Source organism: Triturus cristatus, chromosome 5_1 (assembly GCF_964204655.1).
Source record: "Triturus cristatus chromosome 5_1, aTriCri1.1, whole genome shotgun sequence".
NCBI lineage: Eukaryota > Metazoa > Chordata > Amphibia > Caudata > Salamandridae > Triturus > Triturus cristatus.
The window spans coordinates 348,619,342-348,638,645 of NC_140587.1; the positions used below are offsets into that span (position 1 = coordinate 348,619,342).

Sequence of the window (19,304 nt, forward strand, 5' to 3'; positions counted from 1 at the left end):
CCCAACCCTGGTCCTATTGGCTCTAATCCACAGATAAACTGTTCGGACTTTGGCACTTTCTTCAAGGAAAGATCGAAAGGGACCTGCAAACAGTTCGGGAGCATCTCTCTCTAACCTGCATATAAGCACACCTCCACTTGGGATCTCTGAACCACCATGTCTCTAAGCTCACATCACCAAAAACAATGCCTCATGGAGCACATTCAAAACTTTCGATGAAAGCACCATTTTCAAACTACTAACAGCACTATAACCCTCAGACTACTTCAATGAACCCCTACCAGTGAATCTGTCCAAGGAGGCAAACATGTCCTTACTCCCTCTCTGGCCCAAGATAGTCAATGTCTTACTACTCTAAGGATCGATCCCTGATTGCCTTAAAGCTGGACAGGTTACCCCTAGTTTGAAAAAATCCACAGCAGATCACAAAGACCCCTATATATTCTGGCTAATCTATAACATGACAACACTGATGAAGCTCCTTGAAAAATGTATCCACGTACAACTGTGCAACCACATAAAAACATTTCAGCCTCCTAGATCAATTCCAATCCAGCTTCCGCCAGGTCACCGTATCGACGCTCACTCATATAGCTGATGATGACCTAAAAATGTTGTATCAGAATGAATCCTGTCCTGTCCAGTCAAAAATGATACAGTCAAACGTGATTGCCTCTTAGACCTACTTGAACATAAAATGGGATCATCGGGGTCCATTTTTAACTGGTTCAATTGTTTTTCCCACAACAGAACCCAAAGAATAAAGGTCAATATGTCCCTATCCAACCCTCCACTGGTCACCTAAGAGTCCCACAGTGGTCATCGCTCTCACCCGATCACTTTAACCTATTAATGGAACTTTTAACTGAACTGCTGAATTATTCCAATATCCATTATCACATGTAAGCGGATAACACTCAACTTTACCTAAAAGTAGGCATGCGCGTAGCTCGCGGAGCATGACAAAGAAACTCCGCCAAGCTAGGCGGAGTTCTGGAGTGCCAGGTGTTTGTCGCGTGCTGTAAAATCAGCATAAATAGCACCATGAGCTGCACAAGAGGGTGCTGCTTCTTTCTACCGCACAAGTAGAAGTTCTACTTGAGCAGCAGCTTTCTCAGTACAAACAGAAGGTTTCTCAATTGGAGTGGTAGCGACTATCCACAACCGCTTGTGTTGAGAAATCTTGCTGGGTAACAGTCTAGCGTTGGATTTTCATCTCTCGAGCTCACCAACTTACAGTTGGCGAGTGCAACCAGGTAAAAAACTCTGCTCAGCTTAGAGGAGCAGAGTTTTTTGGAACACCCCAAGATATCTTGCACAAAAATTGTAACTATCCGTGGAACTATCTGGTGGCTGTAAAGCTTCTAGAGGCACTAGCACCTTACTGCTTAAACCACCAAAATTCTATAAAATGAAAACATATAACTGAGTTTTCTCAGGTGTTACCCCAATATTCTGGAACTCCCTACCTCCTGAAATCAGACTGAACCCCTCAACTGCTTCATTCAACAAGAAGAAAGTAATACTGTTGAACACATTTCTGCCATATAATCCATAATCTCCACTCTTGACCACTATGTACCCCCCTGGTTCTACGCATATGCTTATGTTATGTTCTTTTTTGATCATAACATATTTTACCCTTGATAATGATATACTACCTTTTTTCTCATTAAACACTGTAAAGTACTCTGATACCCACATTTTCGCACTATTTAAAACTTTACAACTAAATAAGAAATACAAAAATAAATATTTCCAGTTTTGGTGTTATTGCTTGGTGCCTGTTCTTTTCTTACACAGTGATGGTAATAGTCTATCTATGAGTGTGGTCCATGCAATTATGCAATGCTGTGTTTTTTAGACTAAGACATTTTCCTTACTAGCATGCTGAGACAAGCAGTGCACCTTTGATATTTTCTGTACCACCCCCAGAGAATCATTTCACAGTGCACATTTTACAAGCCTGGTCATTTGCCACTCAAACACACAGCCACTAGCGCTACTAGCGCAAAGAAATTCATTTTACACAATAGTTTGTGCTGCAATCTTTCCTAAACTGTGCTTTTGATGTTGTTTCTCCCTGCATCTGAAAGAGAAATGGCATCAGTTAGTACCTGGATCAACTATTTATTAGTTTATAGGACTGTGCCATGCCATCTTTAACAAATAGATCAGCTGTTTGTAGCTGACAATAAAAGGAGAGGCAAGGGCTAGCATAAATGAGAACTTTTACTAATTATCCCTGAACATTGACTAGTCTACCAGTCACACTGATTTCTGTGAACCAAACTGTTTTAAATATGTTCTATTCTGAATGGTTGGGCTATGTCTGCTTTTATAAATCGAAAGCCCAAGCAATAAATCTGTAGGTTCAGTCACATGGAGCTGCTTACTTGATTCAGCGTTATGCTATTGGCAGATGGGCCACATTGTGTAATGTGTTCACCTCTGGAAAAAGTGGATATGTGTGAAAGTTCAGAAAAATAACCAAGAAACCTATTGCTTCAACTTCATTTAACAAGAAACCATTATTACCTTGTTTAAATTATATTTGTTTCCATAGCTCCTTTTATTGCAGAGGAACTCTCCCATGACCCCCACCTTCCTGTGTGGGCCATGTCTTGCCCTGCCCCTCACCAAAGTTCATTTTCATGTGAAGTTAGGCAGGATTATGGGTTACTTGGATACTGTGTTGAGATTTCCACACACTGGTACAGAATTTGAGAAGCCTGTTTGGCAATCTTTAAATTAAACGCTTAAATAATGCGAAATAAAACGAAATATACTACTCAGGTGTTGCTCAATTGTATGTTAAAGATAGATCTTTGCACTATGGATCAATGGGTTTGGCTTACATGACAGGTGTATCGTGCCTATGCTGGCACTCCTTACTAGTCCTCACTTCTTGAGCATAACATAAATTGGTTCACAAACATCATTGGTGCTTCAATAAAGCTCTGCAAAGACAACAACAACAAAAATCTTTAGAACTTTCACACTGAAGATCACTACAATGAAAGAGCTAGTACGGCTTATAATAGGTGAGCATTAAATACGAAGCATAAGTAACTCGTGCTAGGCAGATATCAATATTTGGGTTCAACTTTCTGTAAACATTAAAACTGTAGCTGTATAAGAGTTTTTCTTGAAAATGATTTTTTTTAATGTAATATGAGCCACCTTGTTGTTCCAAGAGGGTAGTCGCCATCCACCACTCTGCACCGGCCCTGTCTTATATCAGCATTATAGGTTTTAAGAGTACTGTATCTGTAGTCAGTGGTAATCCCTACATGTTTCTCTTCTACATTATTTCTGATTTGTGGAGCATAGAGAATAGAAATGGGTCACACGGGCACATCCATACACTAAAGCATAGATAGGGTTATTCTAGAGATGTGCAATCAGTCTTGCTAGAGAACCAGTAGGAAACTTGTAAATGGACTTCCTTTTATGAGCCCCATGTCAGTAAACATAACATAGGAAAGTGTCCGTTTTGGCATGATCACCTCAATTTTTTCAGGGCTGATGCTGCTGTTTTTTGTTTTCTAATTTGCCTCAGGGACACTGTTAACCAGATCCCAGTGCATGTGCTCTGACCTCTAGAGTTTGCCACAACAAACTAACTCATAATTGGCAATGTTTATTTTTTATATAAGGACATAGTATATGATGTGGAGATACACCTATGTCATGAAAAGTTAAATGTCTCCTGTGGACTGAGGCACATATTGTGCAATCCAGTAATGTGGCAAAGCAAAATATGCCTCCAGGCCTACCAGTATAGCCTGACAGCTTCAGTTTAACCCTGCAGTACAACCTGTTACAATTTTTTTTAACAGGTAAAACCTCCCCTTTAAATTTTAAGAGGTCACCCCAGGTAAGCCTTGTTTGAAAAATGTATTAAATGCCTCCCTGGAGCAAACAGTAGGCTAATCGGAATGAGCAGAGATGACTCAGCTGAACTCCACTCAATGTTCAAAGTGGGGGGTTTGACCAGACTGTTGACACCAGGCTGTCAAATCCAGTTTGAGAGGTCTGTTGAGCCACATGTAACACTTAGGGCACATTTTAAATGGAGAGAAAAGGATGTCAATGTAATTCTTGTGTCTCCCCCGGCTGGTTGTTCAAGGACCCTGTTTTTGTCCTACCAGACTTCTGTCTCTGGGTTTGTTACTGGTATTTTGGCTGCTTCAAACTGGATTTTAGTTTTATATGTGGGAGTACACTGGTGATTTCTCTAAGACACTCCCACACTCACCTGCAGCCCCCAGAGCCCAGTTTAGTGTGGCCAAAGACTTTCGTCATCCTGAAAAAACTCCTGACACGTTGCATTTTGGGCATGTTTGTAGTAAAGCAAACAGAAACTACTTTGTACCTAGGTAGGTCAAGGCTTGGGAACCATTTCTCCATTAGTCAGAGAGGAACTAGGAATAGTTTATGGTGCCCCCACCCACAGGCTGGTGAACTCTACAAAGCTGTAATCTAAACCAGCTTTCCGCAGAACATGTAGCATGATTATGCCAATTATGTTTATAGCATTTGCAAAGGTAAGCATAAAAAATGTAAAGGGACTGATGATGCAAAACTTTACATAGGTAGCTATAACAAAAAGGGAACCTATCTCAGAGTCTGCTCTGGTGAGCAGTTTATTATCAGTCATGCTGACTTGTGTTAGTCTTTAACATATCCCTTGCTGTAGCAGCCCATGGATGTCTGTGAGCCTCCTGCTGCTAACAAGTGAATGTACTTTGAATCAGGTTACAGGCTGAAGATGCAGGGAGAACAAAAACTATGTGTGTGTCATTAATTTTGAACATTGTGGCAAAGTTATCTCTAGCCCACCAAGCGGTGCAATGGATCCAGATGCTAATTCAATCTGACCCTCCAGAGAGAAAGACTAGCTTGGCCTTGCATTCCAATAAGTAACATAATAGGATCTTGAGGTTTACAGTTTTTTGTTGATTGTCCTCAGGCTGTTACAGGTCTAGCCTCCATTGATGTATTTTGTGGGGCTTTTTTACATAATCCACTATCTGAAACAAGTTAATTTTGCCTGGGTTTAATTCTGTCTTGATTCTAGAATATAATGTCAATTTTCATTTGCGGTTGTAGACGTGTTAATCTCACTCAGGTGTTCTACTTGCTGCATTGCATTTTTTTAAATGAAAGATGCAGTACGTGCTGTGCTGCTCAATGTATTATACTGAATGTTTTGTTAAACCTCTTGTATTTGCCTTTCCAACAAATGGAATTCTGCTTTAGCAAACCTCCAAAGTTCAGATGCAGTTAGATTTAAGAAGTATATACACATACGTCAACCACCATGACCCCCCCAACCTGGAAAATGGACTACGCAAAGGATATCTGCAAAGCACACAAATTATGCTGATAAGTCCCCAAAGTTCTCTCTATTCTCATTGTCATATGTCTTGTCAGACTTCAAGGTCAATCTGTGAGTAGATCCTGGATTGTTGTTCATGGTTCAGTAAACTTACACTGAATGACGACTGATCCTGGAACTAGCTGTGACACACATCAGAAAGACAAACTGAGGGGTTGTGGACTAGCTTTTAGTGGCTGTAACCATTTATTCACACTATGTCCTTTTGCCTTTTTGTGTCATTGTCACTTCTTTCTTGATTTTGGCATCTTTGTTGATTGTATCCTCTGGGAAAATAGTTATCTTGAGAACTTGTGCACACCTGTCAGGTCCTAGTGTGTAAAATGTTGCAAGTGCCCTGTGATCCAGTCCATGCCTCCGTTTGGGTCCTGACTTAAGGCAACAATGTGTATATTGGTAAACATATGCAAAGATTAATAAAAGCAGAAAATACTATGATACGAAAACCTATCACACAAAAGCAACAATTAATGCAATGTAAACTTCCATGAGTTAAATACTTTCCCATTATTATAGGCTGTAGGTTACAAGCTGAAATGCACACTATTTATAGATGATACGTAGAGCATAGGTCATTAGACAAAGGTGCATGTGTCACTGTGAGGGAGTGAATATAAAATACCCTAGAAACAAGCTTTCGAGGGACAAGTATACAAGATACGCTCCTCCTTTTTTGAAAGGGGTACCTGTAGTGGGGAAATAGGAAAGCACTCTCAATAAGCGAGAATACTACATTGTAGTATGCCAAATTAAAAAATGGTTATGTTTTAGTTTCACCAGAATACCTGTTCCATAATGAGGAGAGCAAACTCACTTACCTGGGAGGGGAGAATGGGCAGATTTCAGGAAGAGGGAATAATCTCTAGCTGGAAAACAGCAGAATGCTGAGAAAGCATGGACTGTTGTTGAGGAGAAGGAGGCAAGGGCTGGAGTTTTGTAGGGGACAAGGAGGGGCATGAATTTGCTGGAAAGTTCTTCCATGTCTGAGAATACAAGGGGGGGAGAGAGAAAGAGCAAGTCATTGGGCTATAAACACCAGGTTGATAGCAGTAGAGAAGGTGACTGGCTAAGTGGCAAACGCCTTTCCTAGAATTGCGCCTTCTTTACAGGCTAGTGCAAGGGAAGAGGGGGTTGGAGACTGGCTGCACGACAGCACCCTATCTTACCATAGGTTGGTATTTCCAAGTGGAAGGCACTAGAACCTGCCAGCAATTAAAGAAGTACCAAGAGTGAGAACCCAGTGCAATGAATGTTGGTTAATGGGAGAGGGATGCCTTTAAGCACATAATATGAACTAACCCCAATAAATCCTAACTTCAGAGCATGATAGTTATGAACTGGAACTTCTAAGCAAGGCTACAGTGATAACCCCAACTTTGAAGATTAGTGGTGTGGCTCATGACAAGAAGTTATGCCTGGAAGGGGGTTAAATATGTACAAGGACAGTTATAAGCCTGTTTGTCATAATACACAGACTGTCTCCAGATCTGTCTTTTGCGAGTCTACATTTAGATTTTTTTTATGATCGGAAAATTGGCAAACCAGTGCAGGGATGAAACAGTAATCATTGTGATCATCACCACATTTTGTAATTAGAAATATTTCTTGACTGCTAGTGGGGCACCTGTAGCTTGGGTTACTGATAGGTGATCATGAATATCTTCATGTTTGTGTAAAAGGATTTTGCAAGATGTAAAATTGGATGCTGCCTGAAGACAACAACAAGGCATCCCATCTCCACTTCTTTCTATGGTCTTACCATTCTATTGTCTCTGCATAACAAATTTTTGTTGCGTACTGTAATTTATATACTTACTTTTGACTTACACAAACTCTGTACTGGATTCCTTCTAACTAGGCCCCCAGTACCAGTGTTCTTTTCCTAAAAATGTTCACTTGTTCACCGATTGGCAAAACCTTGAGCATCCTCTGTAAATCCCTAGTAAAAGGCACTGAGGTACCTAGGCCTGAGTTATTAAAGTGGGCCCCTAAGGGCTGCAGCACAAATTGTGCCACCCTAAGGGACCCCTCACCAAGCACATGCACGACTGCCATTACAGGCTGCGTGTCTTGGTCCAGACAAAAGGGAAAACATTACCTGTCACACATCCCTGTGTGTCTCAGGTCCCTTACCACTGCATATGTTTGTAAGCCACTCCTACAGCAGGCCTGACAGCCCTAATGCAGGGTGCTTAAGTTTATATGTAATGGCATATCTGCATGAGCAGATATACCCATGTGCTGATGAGCCCCATTGCTGCCAGTACAAGTGACCTGGAAGCCATCTTAAACTATGTACTGGACACTGCTAAAAATGAGTTTCCCAGATACATGATGACTTCACAGAAAATAGAAATGTTTGGTACCAAACATCTCAACTTGATAAACCCACACTAATGTGAGTGTTGAATTTATCAAAAAGATGCTCTCAGAGGGTATCTCAGAGATGACCCCTGAAAACATACCAGCCTCTAGTGCACTTGCTGACTGGTTTTTGCCAACCTGCAACTCGAGACAACTTTCTAACCTCCTAGGGTGAGACCCTGTTGCTCTCAGGAGATGAGGAACAAAAGCCTGTCCCATATGATGACCTGCTGAGTAGCCTCCTTAGGCTGGTGAGCTTTAAATGAGTCGCTGCCTTTGGAATGTGAATTTGGCATCCCTCACATGAGAGGAAGCCAATCCCCCCTGTCAAGTGCCTCCGGCACCTGTACAGGTGGGAAAATTAGCTATTCAGGTAGGCGTGCTACCCTAGGCAAGTACCACTCCTAAGGTTGGCTAACTGTGAGGTAGAATTGATTTTACAGAGGTAGCCATCTTTGTGATGGCATATCTAGGGATTCTGTCACAGGGTTATGACCACGCCTCACAGAAAGTCATCTTATAGGGGGTGTAATGACCCCAAGGGTCAGTAGCCCATTGGCTACTAAGTACACTCCCCTAATGCCCCTAAATTCAGTATTTAGGGGAGTTCCTGGCATCAGAGACTGATAACATAAGAAAAGTGAGGACACAGAAGAGTCGCAAAAGCAGAAGAAGATGGAAGAGAGCACCTGACATCCCTGGCCCTGATGTCCTGCCTGCAGCCCTCGCAAAAAGCTGCATCAAAGTCGACTCGCCCTGCAGCTGTGACTCCCAAAACTTAGTAGGACTGCCTGCCTTCAAAATAGACTCAAGACCTCCTGTGAACACCAGACTTGTTCAAGATGAAACTACAAAGAAGAGCCTCTAAGACCTCCGGAACTGCAAAAACCTGACACCCAAAGCAACCACTGCACTCATCGCCTCTAACCCGAGCTGAAGTGGGTCAACAGTGCCAACAAAGTTCCCTAGCCCTCCATAGTCCATTGTGGTTTCAACCCTCTTGGGCTACCTGACATCGCCTGCAGCATCTGCAAGCAGGCCCCCTCAACCCAACTGCTCCAGAAAAACAAAACCAAAGCCTAAAGACACCTCTACACACTTTGCCCCTGGGCCTTGGAGAAGATGACCAAAGATGTCCCCCATCACAAGGCCTGAGCCCACTTTCTGGTTCAGCCCGACTGGCTTCCTAGCCAGACCCTGCAGCCTCTGTTTAGACAGACCGATCCTCATTGAAAAGCATTGGGCTCCTGATTCTCATTGGCACCCTACACTGGGGCACCCTCATGCCACTGGTGGTGTACCATTTGTTCTGCCTTGGACTATGCCCACAACTCACCATAACTCCTGAAGAGTGATCCTGTTGAGTTGATGTACTATACCAGCTTGCAGAACTTGTTCTTCCTTTTTATAAGATAACATTGAAGAAGTCAGAATTTATGCTGTGTCCACTTTTTGAAGTGAAAATAATTTATATTTAAATATGTACTTACCTGAACACTTTTTTTCTAATGCCTAAACATATATAAAGATACCAGCTATTTTTATAAATTGGTGTGGATCTCCTTCTTGAGTTGTGTTTTGATTTTTTAATCATTGTGTGTATTTGCAAAGGTCCTACACTCCTCTGTGTTAAGCCTAAGGCTCCCCGACCACACTTCACCATAATGGAACACTTTGGGATTGCATAGCAAGCCCTGTCCACTAATAGGGGAACCCATGGACTCTTTACATGGTATATCAGTATATCAGATAATTGATATATCAAATAAAGAGCCAACTTCCTACATACGCATTTTAATCATTCATGATGTTTGGCCAAAGTATAAGAGGGCACACGGGCATCAGATATCGTATACCACATTACTAGATGTACAATTTGTGAATTGTTTTAAATGATAAGAAATATTGCAATGTTTGAATTATTTTTTATTGAAAAGTTTATGCACATACTGAACAGTTTTGATATTTATAATGTACCATGATCTGTCGAGTTTGTCCATAGAAGTCCAAGTCAAGGCATGGACTAAATGGTCTCATAGGTTATGTCCCCTTTTGTAGGAGAATAATGGGGGAATCAGAAAATAGTTGGTGAAATCTAACGATTGTCCTTTAATGTGATGCTGTCTGGGAGGAATACGTTAAGGCCAACTGACAACTTCACCTAGTCATTAGACCCAGGAAACCGGCTACAAGAACCAAATAGTCAGGAAACGAAACTGTCAACTTTCCAAAAGTGTCATTTTTTAGAAATATGACTAAAATACGACTTTACCATTAAAGACGGTTTTAGGTTACATTTCCTCAGACACCAACTATGATTTTCCAACCTGCTCCCAATCAAACGATTTCACTTATTATTAAAGGTAATAGGTTAACCCAATGTTATCATATGGGAGAGGTAGATTTTGCAGTAGTAAAAAAAGAATTTGAGAGTTTTTCACTACCAGAACATGTAAAACGTAAAAGTAAATATTTTTAAATTAAACACACCCTGCTCTATGGGCTGTTTAGGCCTAACATAGGGTGACTTACATCTACTGAAAAAAAATGTTTAGGCCTGGCAAAAGGTTAACTTTGTCAAGTCAAAATGTCAGTTTAAAATTGCACAGACAGGCTGCAGTGGCAGGTTTGAGACATGTTTAAAAGGGCTACTTAAGTGGGTGGCCCAATAAGTGCTGCAGGCACACTAGTAGCCCTGGGTACATGTTGTACCACTTTACTAGGGGCTTACAAGTAAATTAAATGTACCAGTTGGGTGTAAGCAAATGTTGCCATGTTTAAAGGAGAGAGCACAAGCACTATAGCAGTGGTAAAGTGCACAGAATCCTAAGATCCAATGAAAAAGGGTTCAGAAAAGAAGAGGAGTGAAGTCAAAATGTTTTGGGGTGACCCTGCAGAGAGGGCCAAGTCCAACACTGCATTTCGATCATTCTTGTTGTTCCAAAGTGCTCACTGTAAATTGTTGTACAGAACAGCATACAACTATGCGATGTGACATAATAGCACCATTTGGGAAATGTAGCTGAACAAATGTAACTCAATTTCACAAGATTATGCCAGCATACCAGAAATGTCTACCAGGTTTAGGGACATGGTGGGTATCCCACAAAACTGAAAACATTATAACTAAATGGGTTCTTAGAATTGGTAAACAATTCAAAGCCTTTATATGATCCTATTGGGAAATCTTTCTAAATATATTGACTTATATTGGGTCACTGGAGCTAAAGTGGATGGGTGAAATAGAACTACAATACATAATGAGGAGTAGACTGGCCTAACATCTTAAACACATATTTGGGAATTAGAGGAAGCTATATTTATTGCAGTTAGATGCACTTCACCCTCCCTCTTTTATCTTCTATAGAAAGAGATTGTTACCAGCAAAATTCACTATTTAGCCATTGTCTTAATGGAAGTAACCTTGGGAACGTTACACATCTCAATCAGAAACCAAAGACTATGCGTTTCCATTTTAGGTGGCACATTTACGCTGTTTTTGTATCCTCTGTCCAGTTCAAGAAAACAAAAATAGTGTTTTTTGAAACATGTTTAACAAAAATTTTCCTAATGATAGGCTGTAAGTCCACATCATGGACGTCATTTAGGGGTTGCTGCCCCTTGCTTGCCCCATGTGACACTTGGTACAGACTTTGCGACCCCTGTCCTTAGAGGTGGTAAAATCTGTGGCAGGAAAAGAGTGGTAGCTTGTGCTTATGAGCGTCCATGGGTTGCGGCTCCACTCTTTGTTTTCTCTCAATTTATTTATTACACTAATAGTGCATATGACCTTCCCTGGAAGCTGAGGTAAGTAAGAAAACACTTTTAAATGTATATGGTGTGCGTGCTTATGGGCTGTGGTGTGTTTAGTTGGGAGAATGTGTGTATGTGCATGTGTAAGCATAAGTGTGTGAGTAAAACCAAAGGTCAAAGGGCATGCGATGTCACTTCTGCTACCCCTGGCATTTTGGTGAATTGACGTTAATGGTCTGCATCTACAAGCAAGCCAGCTTTCTGATGCCAAAAAGTCTGTAAAGCCATGCGGTTTTTGAAGTCCATATGCTACAAAATCCATTTGGATATTCACCTCGGCTGAAAATGTGCTGCCCTGTCACTCATTTTGCAAATGAAGGCAGTGAACTACAGGAGTGTAGGCTTAGTTTAAAGTCTGAGCATAAGGCAATTTCCAGCAGCTTAATAGGTTGGTTTGTGAGCAAGAAACATGCTTTGCTGCTCAGACACCATAAACGCAACATGAAATATTTCCATGGAAGAATGTTTGCAAAATGTAAATGTGCTTCATATGTGCTGGCTGGTACACCATTTTTTTTAATGCGTTGATTCACTAATATAGGACAAAGCCACTCTTGTCAAATTAAGCATTGCACAAACTGAATATGACTTCTCACTTGAATTAATGGAATGGCACAGAAAACATTTTTGACTGCCACTATTTCATGTCCTGGACGGTACGCATAATGCGGTGCTTGGTGGAAACACCTTCTAACCACAATATTATGACAGCAGATTTCTGGAGGTGCTAATATGAGACAAGAAGTTTTGTGCATACTTGTGTTAAATTTTGTTGCAGTGGTGACGTGTTACGTTGTTTTTATGCTATTGTGTTTTTGTGCAGCTTAATTGCAGCGTGATCTTTTTGTGTTATACTTAGGTTGTTGTGCTCTGTTTCGCTCCTTAGTTGGGGTTTCACGTTGCTATTGTGATATTGTTTAATTTTATGTGAAAAATGCTGCTACATTTCAAGTCAAAAGCAGTAGTTCCTTTAAAGATAAACAAGTTTCCACTAAGGTAGTAAAATATCGCTGCTCCAGCTCTTCAGCTGTGGCAGACACAGGAGAGCCCAACATCGCGGCAGAGACCTGTCTTGGCTAGCAATTCCAGCGCTCTCAGCCCACACTGCTCACAAAAGGTCTCCTTTGTTGATACGATTAGCTAACCATGCTTCCGCTTTAATACCATTTTGTATGTTATGATGCAGAAATATAACCTTTTCAACACATTTCGGTTTACTTGTGCTTTCTTTCCGGGCCCATCTGCTGACTCGTTGCTGTGCATTGATAAAACGTGCCCCTGGAAAGATTAAATAAAGTCAATACAATTTTCCAACATTTCGCAACAAAGAAGGCATTGCTGAGTCTGTTCCCTAGGCACCTGTTTTTCTCGGCTTGACTGGTTTTATTGCACATTGTACACAATCTGGGCCCTACTTTATCACTTCCTGGAATGCACATATTTGCATCAGCTACCAAATTACATTTATGTATAGGAGAAAGGATTTAGAATGGATTCATCCTAAGTTTGTGAAGTGATGAATGCCTAGTTCCCCATTATGAATGATAAGTAGTCATTTTATTGTTATTCTAAAGTAGTCAAAATGCATAGAAGGCAGGTGTGTGCCATTGTACCCAAAACATCTTGAGTAGGCATTGTCTGGCTGATGGAATCCGGATGGTCTCCCATCTAGAAATGTGACATCATGTTCATGTTATCTTAAGTTTATAGAAAGAAAACATATGAAGTATTTGAGTTGCACAGGGCGTGATCCACTCCAGTTGTCCTTATTAGTGTTTCCACACCCAGATTCATCCTGCTAAAAGCAAGAAACATGAATGAAATAGTAAAATCCAGGGTTTCCAATATATTCTCCAACCCGGCCAGGATAGTTGAGAAAAACATGGTGCAGAATTACTCTCCAGAATCAGCAATTTCTTGCCTTCCCTGCTGTTAGAAAAGAGGTTTCAGGTTGGCTAGGGTATTCACCTAAGCCAGGCATGACCCACCAATCTAGTCAGGATAGGGGAGATACACACCCAAGATAACCCTTAATCACTCCCTTGGTAGCTTGGAAGAGCAGTCAGGCTTATCCCAGTGGCAATGTGTAAAGCCTTTGCAAAACACAAACACAGCAGTGTCTGCCAAAATACACTACAAAAGAGACTCCACGCAAGGTTATATGAAAATATCTCATATGTTGTTTATAAAACACATAGACCACAATCACATAAATCCCTTTGCCAACAAGGCAATTGTCATAACCTCACATAGATTCATAAATCAGTTTGCACTAGGCAATGGTCATAACATCACATTTAGTGCAATAAAGAAAATACTTATCAGTTGCACAAAACATAATCACTGTACATAAGGTGTAGTTCCTACAAATGATATCAAAATGCAGTAGTAAAGCCTAAAACACAGGGAGAATTACCTACATCCCCATACTGGGGCTGGTAAGGCCACTGTGCAGAATAAGGCCCAGAAATTACCAACTTCCACTCAAGAGGAGAGCCATGGCGCACTTGTGCTTCTTTTACATGTTACGCTGTACTTTCCCTGTTTTTTCTCACTCTAGGACCAGGGGGCCTCCGTTGAGGTCTTTCCCCATAATGCTGGCATGGAACATGACCCAACATATGTGCAGGCACAGTGGGGGCATACACACCTCCCACGGCAGCTGGGAACCTCACTAGGTCCCTAGAATGTGGAGTGATCCCAAACGCAGTTGCCTACGAGATAAGTGCAGCTGGGACCACACAAGGCAGCCGCTTGGTCTGAACCAGCCCAGGTCTCACACAAATGTGGCTGAACACAGACAATGCCCCCAGCGGATTCACAACTGCCGCACAGGGAGCTCCTCTCAGCGTAGCCGGCTGGCTTTGCTGGGCGTTTACTGATGGTGCTGCATCTACTTTGGTTTTCTCTGTGGTTGCAGGGCAATGGCCCGAACTCCAGGTGGCCGCATTGGTTGCCCAGCATAGCTGGGGGCTTCCTTCATGCTGGCTCTGCTGACGAGGCGCCGTGCTGAGACAAGAAATCTTTTCTGCCTCTGGCCTTTACAGAGCCTCTCGTCAGGATGCACATAAAGCGCTCACCACGCGCTTCCTGTAGGCTTCCTTTTGACGAGAAATAAAGTGCTCCACACACAGGATGGCAACCAAAAAGTGCTCCTCACGAGCTTTCACTGTTAAGGTGGAAAATACAGCGCTCAACACAAGCTGTCTTAAAAAATGTGTGAAGGAACAGTCCAGTCCTTTCCCTGCTCGAGATCGGAGCAGCAACTACAGATTGTCCTACCCCCACACACCTAGGGCAGCACTCTTCACACAGCTCCTAGCCTTCCTTCCAGGCAGGTTACTTTTAGAACCAGCAAGGATCTATTCTAAAGTCTTTTATCTCCTTGAGATTTCCAACAGGAGGCAAGCACACACAAGCTCTTGGAGATTCTTCACAAGCAGCATACTACAGCAGGACAAAAAGAGTCAGTCCTGTTCCTAGACCACGGACAGAAGCAGCAACTGCAGACCAGCCCACCATTCACACAAAAAGGCAGCACTCCTTACACAGCTCTTCAGCTATTCATCTTGGCAGGGTCCTCTTGTTTCCAAAAGTAATCTAAAGAATGGTGTTTTAGGTCCAATACTTATACCCCATTTTCTTATTGATTGTATCAGAGAATCTGAGCTCAGTCCCAACCAGTTCTGTCCTCCTTGGTCCAGCATGACCACGGGGTTGGAGACAGCATTGTGCAACTGAGACACAGCTTATCCAGATGCTAGTGAAAACTCCTTCCACCACTCTACATGAAGAAAGGTATATTGAGCCGGGCTATGATTCACCCAGGAAAGGCAGGACATACCTCAGCCCCCCCTTGTGAATGTCTAGAGTGAATGAACATCCTCATCTCCTGTCACTTCAAAAATAGACGGTGAATACACCAATAGGCAGAGGCACACAGAATGGTAAAACAAGAAAATGCCCACTTTCTAAAAGTGATTACAGGAAACAGGGGCATCCCTGTACCCCAAACCTGTGGCCAATAAACAATATAAGCACGACAATGGTTCGGGGAATAATTAAAAAGAAAAACAGTTGAGACATATAGTTGTCCATTTAAAGCAGGAAAAATAAAATACAAAAATAATGAAGTACCCACAAACATATATCAAGAAATGTGTTAGTAACTTATTACAAAATACACAAATACACAATGATACATTGGTGTTCGCAAAGTTACACAAACATATACAATTGAGTAAATACAAACTTAGGTGTAAATGAAGAAACGATGGCAGTGGAGAAAATAAAAAAACAAATGTGTCAAATGACAAAAAACTAAACACAATATATGCTTCCTCTTGATTTTTTGCCCAGGAAGGTGTCAACGGCGTTTCAACCTTGCTAATTATCAGTTCATCATCAGGACATAATCAAACAAAGAGAGCAACCATCAAATATTCAATCAATACTGATCCACTCTCAGACAAAAAAATCAATGAGAGTTCCACAACTGGATCAATCCAATATTGGCAAAAGATGATTCTAGCATAGCGTGGCATGAAGGTCTCCAAGGGAAATATTCCGAGTCACCTTCCAGCTCTAAGTCACTTATCTATTTTAGATGCTTAAATCACTGCCCACTCCTACTGTGTCCAAAAAAAAGTACGCATAGACCTTCTTTTCAGATACAGTTGGATAAGCACCAAACTCAATTTTGATGTGATTTTTTTTTCTTGTCTTTAAGACTATGAAAATTTTACTCCTGCTGGTTATTGAATGCTCGTTAATAATGAGCTCTTCGTAGAGGTGTCTTTCAAACTGTGAAGAGCAGTATAAAAGAGAAGGGTATTTTCAGATTCATGCTAATTGATCAGTGCCTTAATGCTGTATTGATGATTAATATGATCACATTTCAGCCTAGTTGCAATTGCACTCTATGAAATGTTTTAATTGTAAAATATTAAAGCTATATTAGAACATAGGAATGTGGAGCACTCCATTGAATAAAATAGAGTGCTCCGAGCTTCTACAGACTGGTAAAAGCCATCAAAGCAACAGTCCAATGTTGTTTTACAAAGGCCTCTCGGAGCCACTCTGAGAGGCCTTTGTTTAGTTTGTTAGAACATTCTGCCCTCTAGTGGCAGAATGTTCTAATAGCCTTATAGCCTTTCGTAGCTGGGCTATACCGGCCATTGAAGGTCCGCTCCCTTGTTAAAGGCCCTTGCCTTCGGCTAGGGCCTTTAACACTGGAGCGGGCCTTTAATGGCCGGTATAGCCCGCTACTGCGGGCTATAAGACTATAATGTAACCTTGGAAACATGCATGTGTTTCTTCTCTAGACACGTAGTAATGGAAAAGTGCGCCCTTGAAAGTGATATGGTTCATATTTCGCAATAAAACTTGTGAGCATGGCCTGATCACTTAGAAAACCATTATAATGTAGATTGTGTTTCACTAGAACAACTCATGTATTTTTATAAATGCAGGCGGGTTTTGATATTTGTTTCCATGTTGATATCATGATGACTAATTTCAGCAGAGAATATGTATTTATTATTCAAGAAACATGCTATCCGGGAAAAATGTGGTCTAAGCATTGACATCTGCATAGTCTATTTCCTCCTGTTCTTGACGAACCTGTGATCGGTTTACATCTACTGTTAAAAGAGGCCTGCTCAGCGGGCCTGTGCCACATGCTCTCTGCTAAAATCGCCTGTTTGTGTCCATTTCAGCCCTTTCTTTATGAGAGTTGCTTGGAAGTCTGTCTCTCTAATGTAAATCTGTTGATGACACAATGCTAAATATATTGAATGATAGCTCAACCATCTAGGTTAATCTGGGTCTGTTATGAATTTGTGAAAAAGTGTATTCTAAACACAAATCAGGATAAAATGGCAAGGTGCTTAGAAAATTAAATTGATTCCTGACAACTTTGATGTGAGGTCAATTACCCCGAAAGATAAATGTGTCTTAATCTGTGTTCCAAGAATAACAAATTTGATATGAAAAGTTTAAATTTGCAATCAACCTGTGTAATAATCTTTATTACAGATTATTTCTAATCATTTACATCCGTGACATTTTATAAAAAAACAATTAATAAAAATCCGTATCAAGTCAAGTCGGCCCTGAAAACACTTGCTATTACCAAGTCGAGACGACAGCAACATAAAGTGCTTGAACATATGGCGTAAACTGTGCTTTCTAACTTTTACCATTCTCATAAAGTGCATAAGCTTTAAAACATGTGCTGTCACATTGCTAACAGGTAAATGAATTAAAAAGAGAACAAACTTAATACTGTAACTGTTGCCACTCCCTTTTAAAGTGCTAAAGTTCAAACTGTTTGTTACAACGCAAAAGTGCTAAATAGGGCATCTGAACAGTTACCATTCTTAATGCTTAGGTATCCTTGATTCCGAGGGATTGATCGATTCTAGTTGTAGCCCATGCTAGAAAGCGCGGCTTTTCAATCCAAGCAGTCTGAGGTTCATGCTGATTCTGCGGATCATGCTGATTCCGAGGCTCATGCTGATTCTGAGGCTCATGCTAATTCCGAGCTCAGAACGTTCATATCAATGCTGGATCTTATTTTGGAACCTGAGGCGTTTGCATTGTCAACTTCTTTGATGCCTCGAGCAGGGACCTTGTTGTCTTCCATAGCAGCTGATAGAATGGTCATTCAGAAGTGGGATTACAGCAGGTCGACGAGACCTAATTTGAAGGACCCTCAGTGCTGAGTGTAGCATTTTTCTGCTAAGGGGGAGGAGTCCAGGGCACACACAAATTAGGGGAGCATGCTTTCTAGGCCATACCCGCGTAAGTGACAGTGGTTATTTGGCAAGGGCTGCTTCCAGGTTTGGACCAAATCCTTTGATGGAAATTCACCAAAGCAGAAAGTGGTGTGAACAAAACCCATTGTGTATCAGCTTCAGCAAACAGTTTTCAAGCTTGAAATCCTTCCCATTTTCTCATCTGTATCATATGATTTTTAGCCCATATCCAGATTCAACATAAAGTGGACGGACATAGCTCTCTTCCTCAGTGCTATGGGAATAATTTAAACTGCATTTTTTTGTCTAAGTTAGAAGGTAAATTTCTCTACTCAACATTACCTCATATCCTAGACAACAACAGACACTTGCAAATGTGCCTGGCCTCATTCCCTTGCTCCCTCGGGCTTCCATATGGTATCTTAGAGATAATTAGAGGCTCTCTGACCTTTCCCATTGTTTAAAATGTTGCTGCTGTTGACTAATTGATTCTTATAAAGAATTTTCTTCTCCTCTGTACATTTTAACCCTATGACTGATGCTACTAAATTTTGTTTTCTCGTTTACCTTCACTCTCATGCCTTTTCTTTACTTATGTGTAGACCTTTAAGTCCTTAATAATACGGTTGTTTGGTTGTTCTTGTAGAGATCAACTTTTACACTTTTTTCTCTGGGGATTAGTTTACTCTTCTTCAATCCTCTATGTCGAATAGGAGCTCAAATGCAGCTCACATCAGCACTCAAGCTTTTCTCGCCAAAGAAAACTCAAAACATATCACAGTTTTACACAGCCTGCTACAAGGAAGGATATTGCAAAAATTTCAAGGCTGCTATTTCACTAGTGATGTATGCAAAGAAGGTTGGTGCACACTCTAAATACGACGTACAGAAGAAACAATACAAGTTAGTAAAGAGTCCCTTTTCAGTTGTGATTAAGCCCATAAGCACATCTACTCTTCGTCAGT

General features: G+C 41.2%; 1 protein-coding gene across 1 annotated transcript in view; it reads left to right on the forward strand.

Moving 5' to 3' along the window:
* CSMD3 (CUB and Sushi multiple domains 3) overlaps positions 1-19,304 on the forward strand; it is a 2,836,509-nt gene that overhangs the window by 1,360,369 nt on the left and 1,456,836 nt on the right. The window lies entirely within an intron of this gene.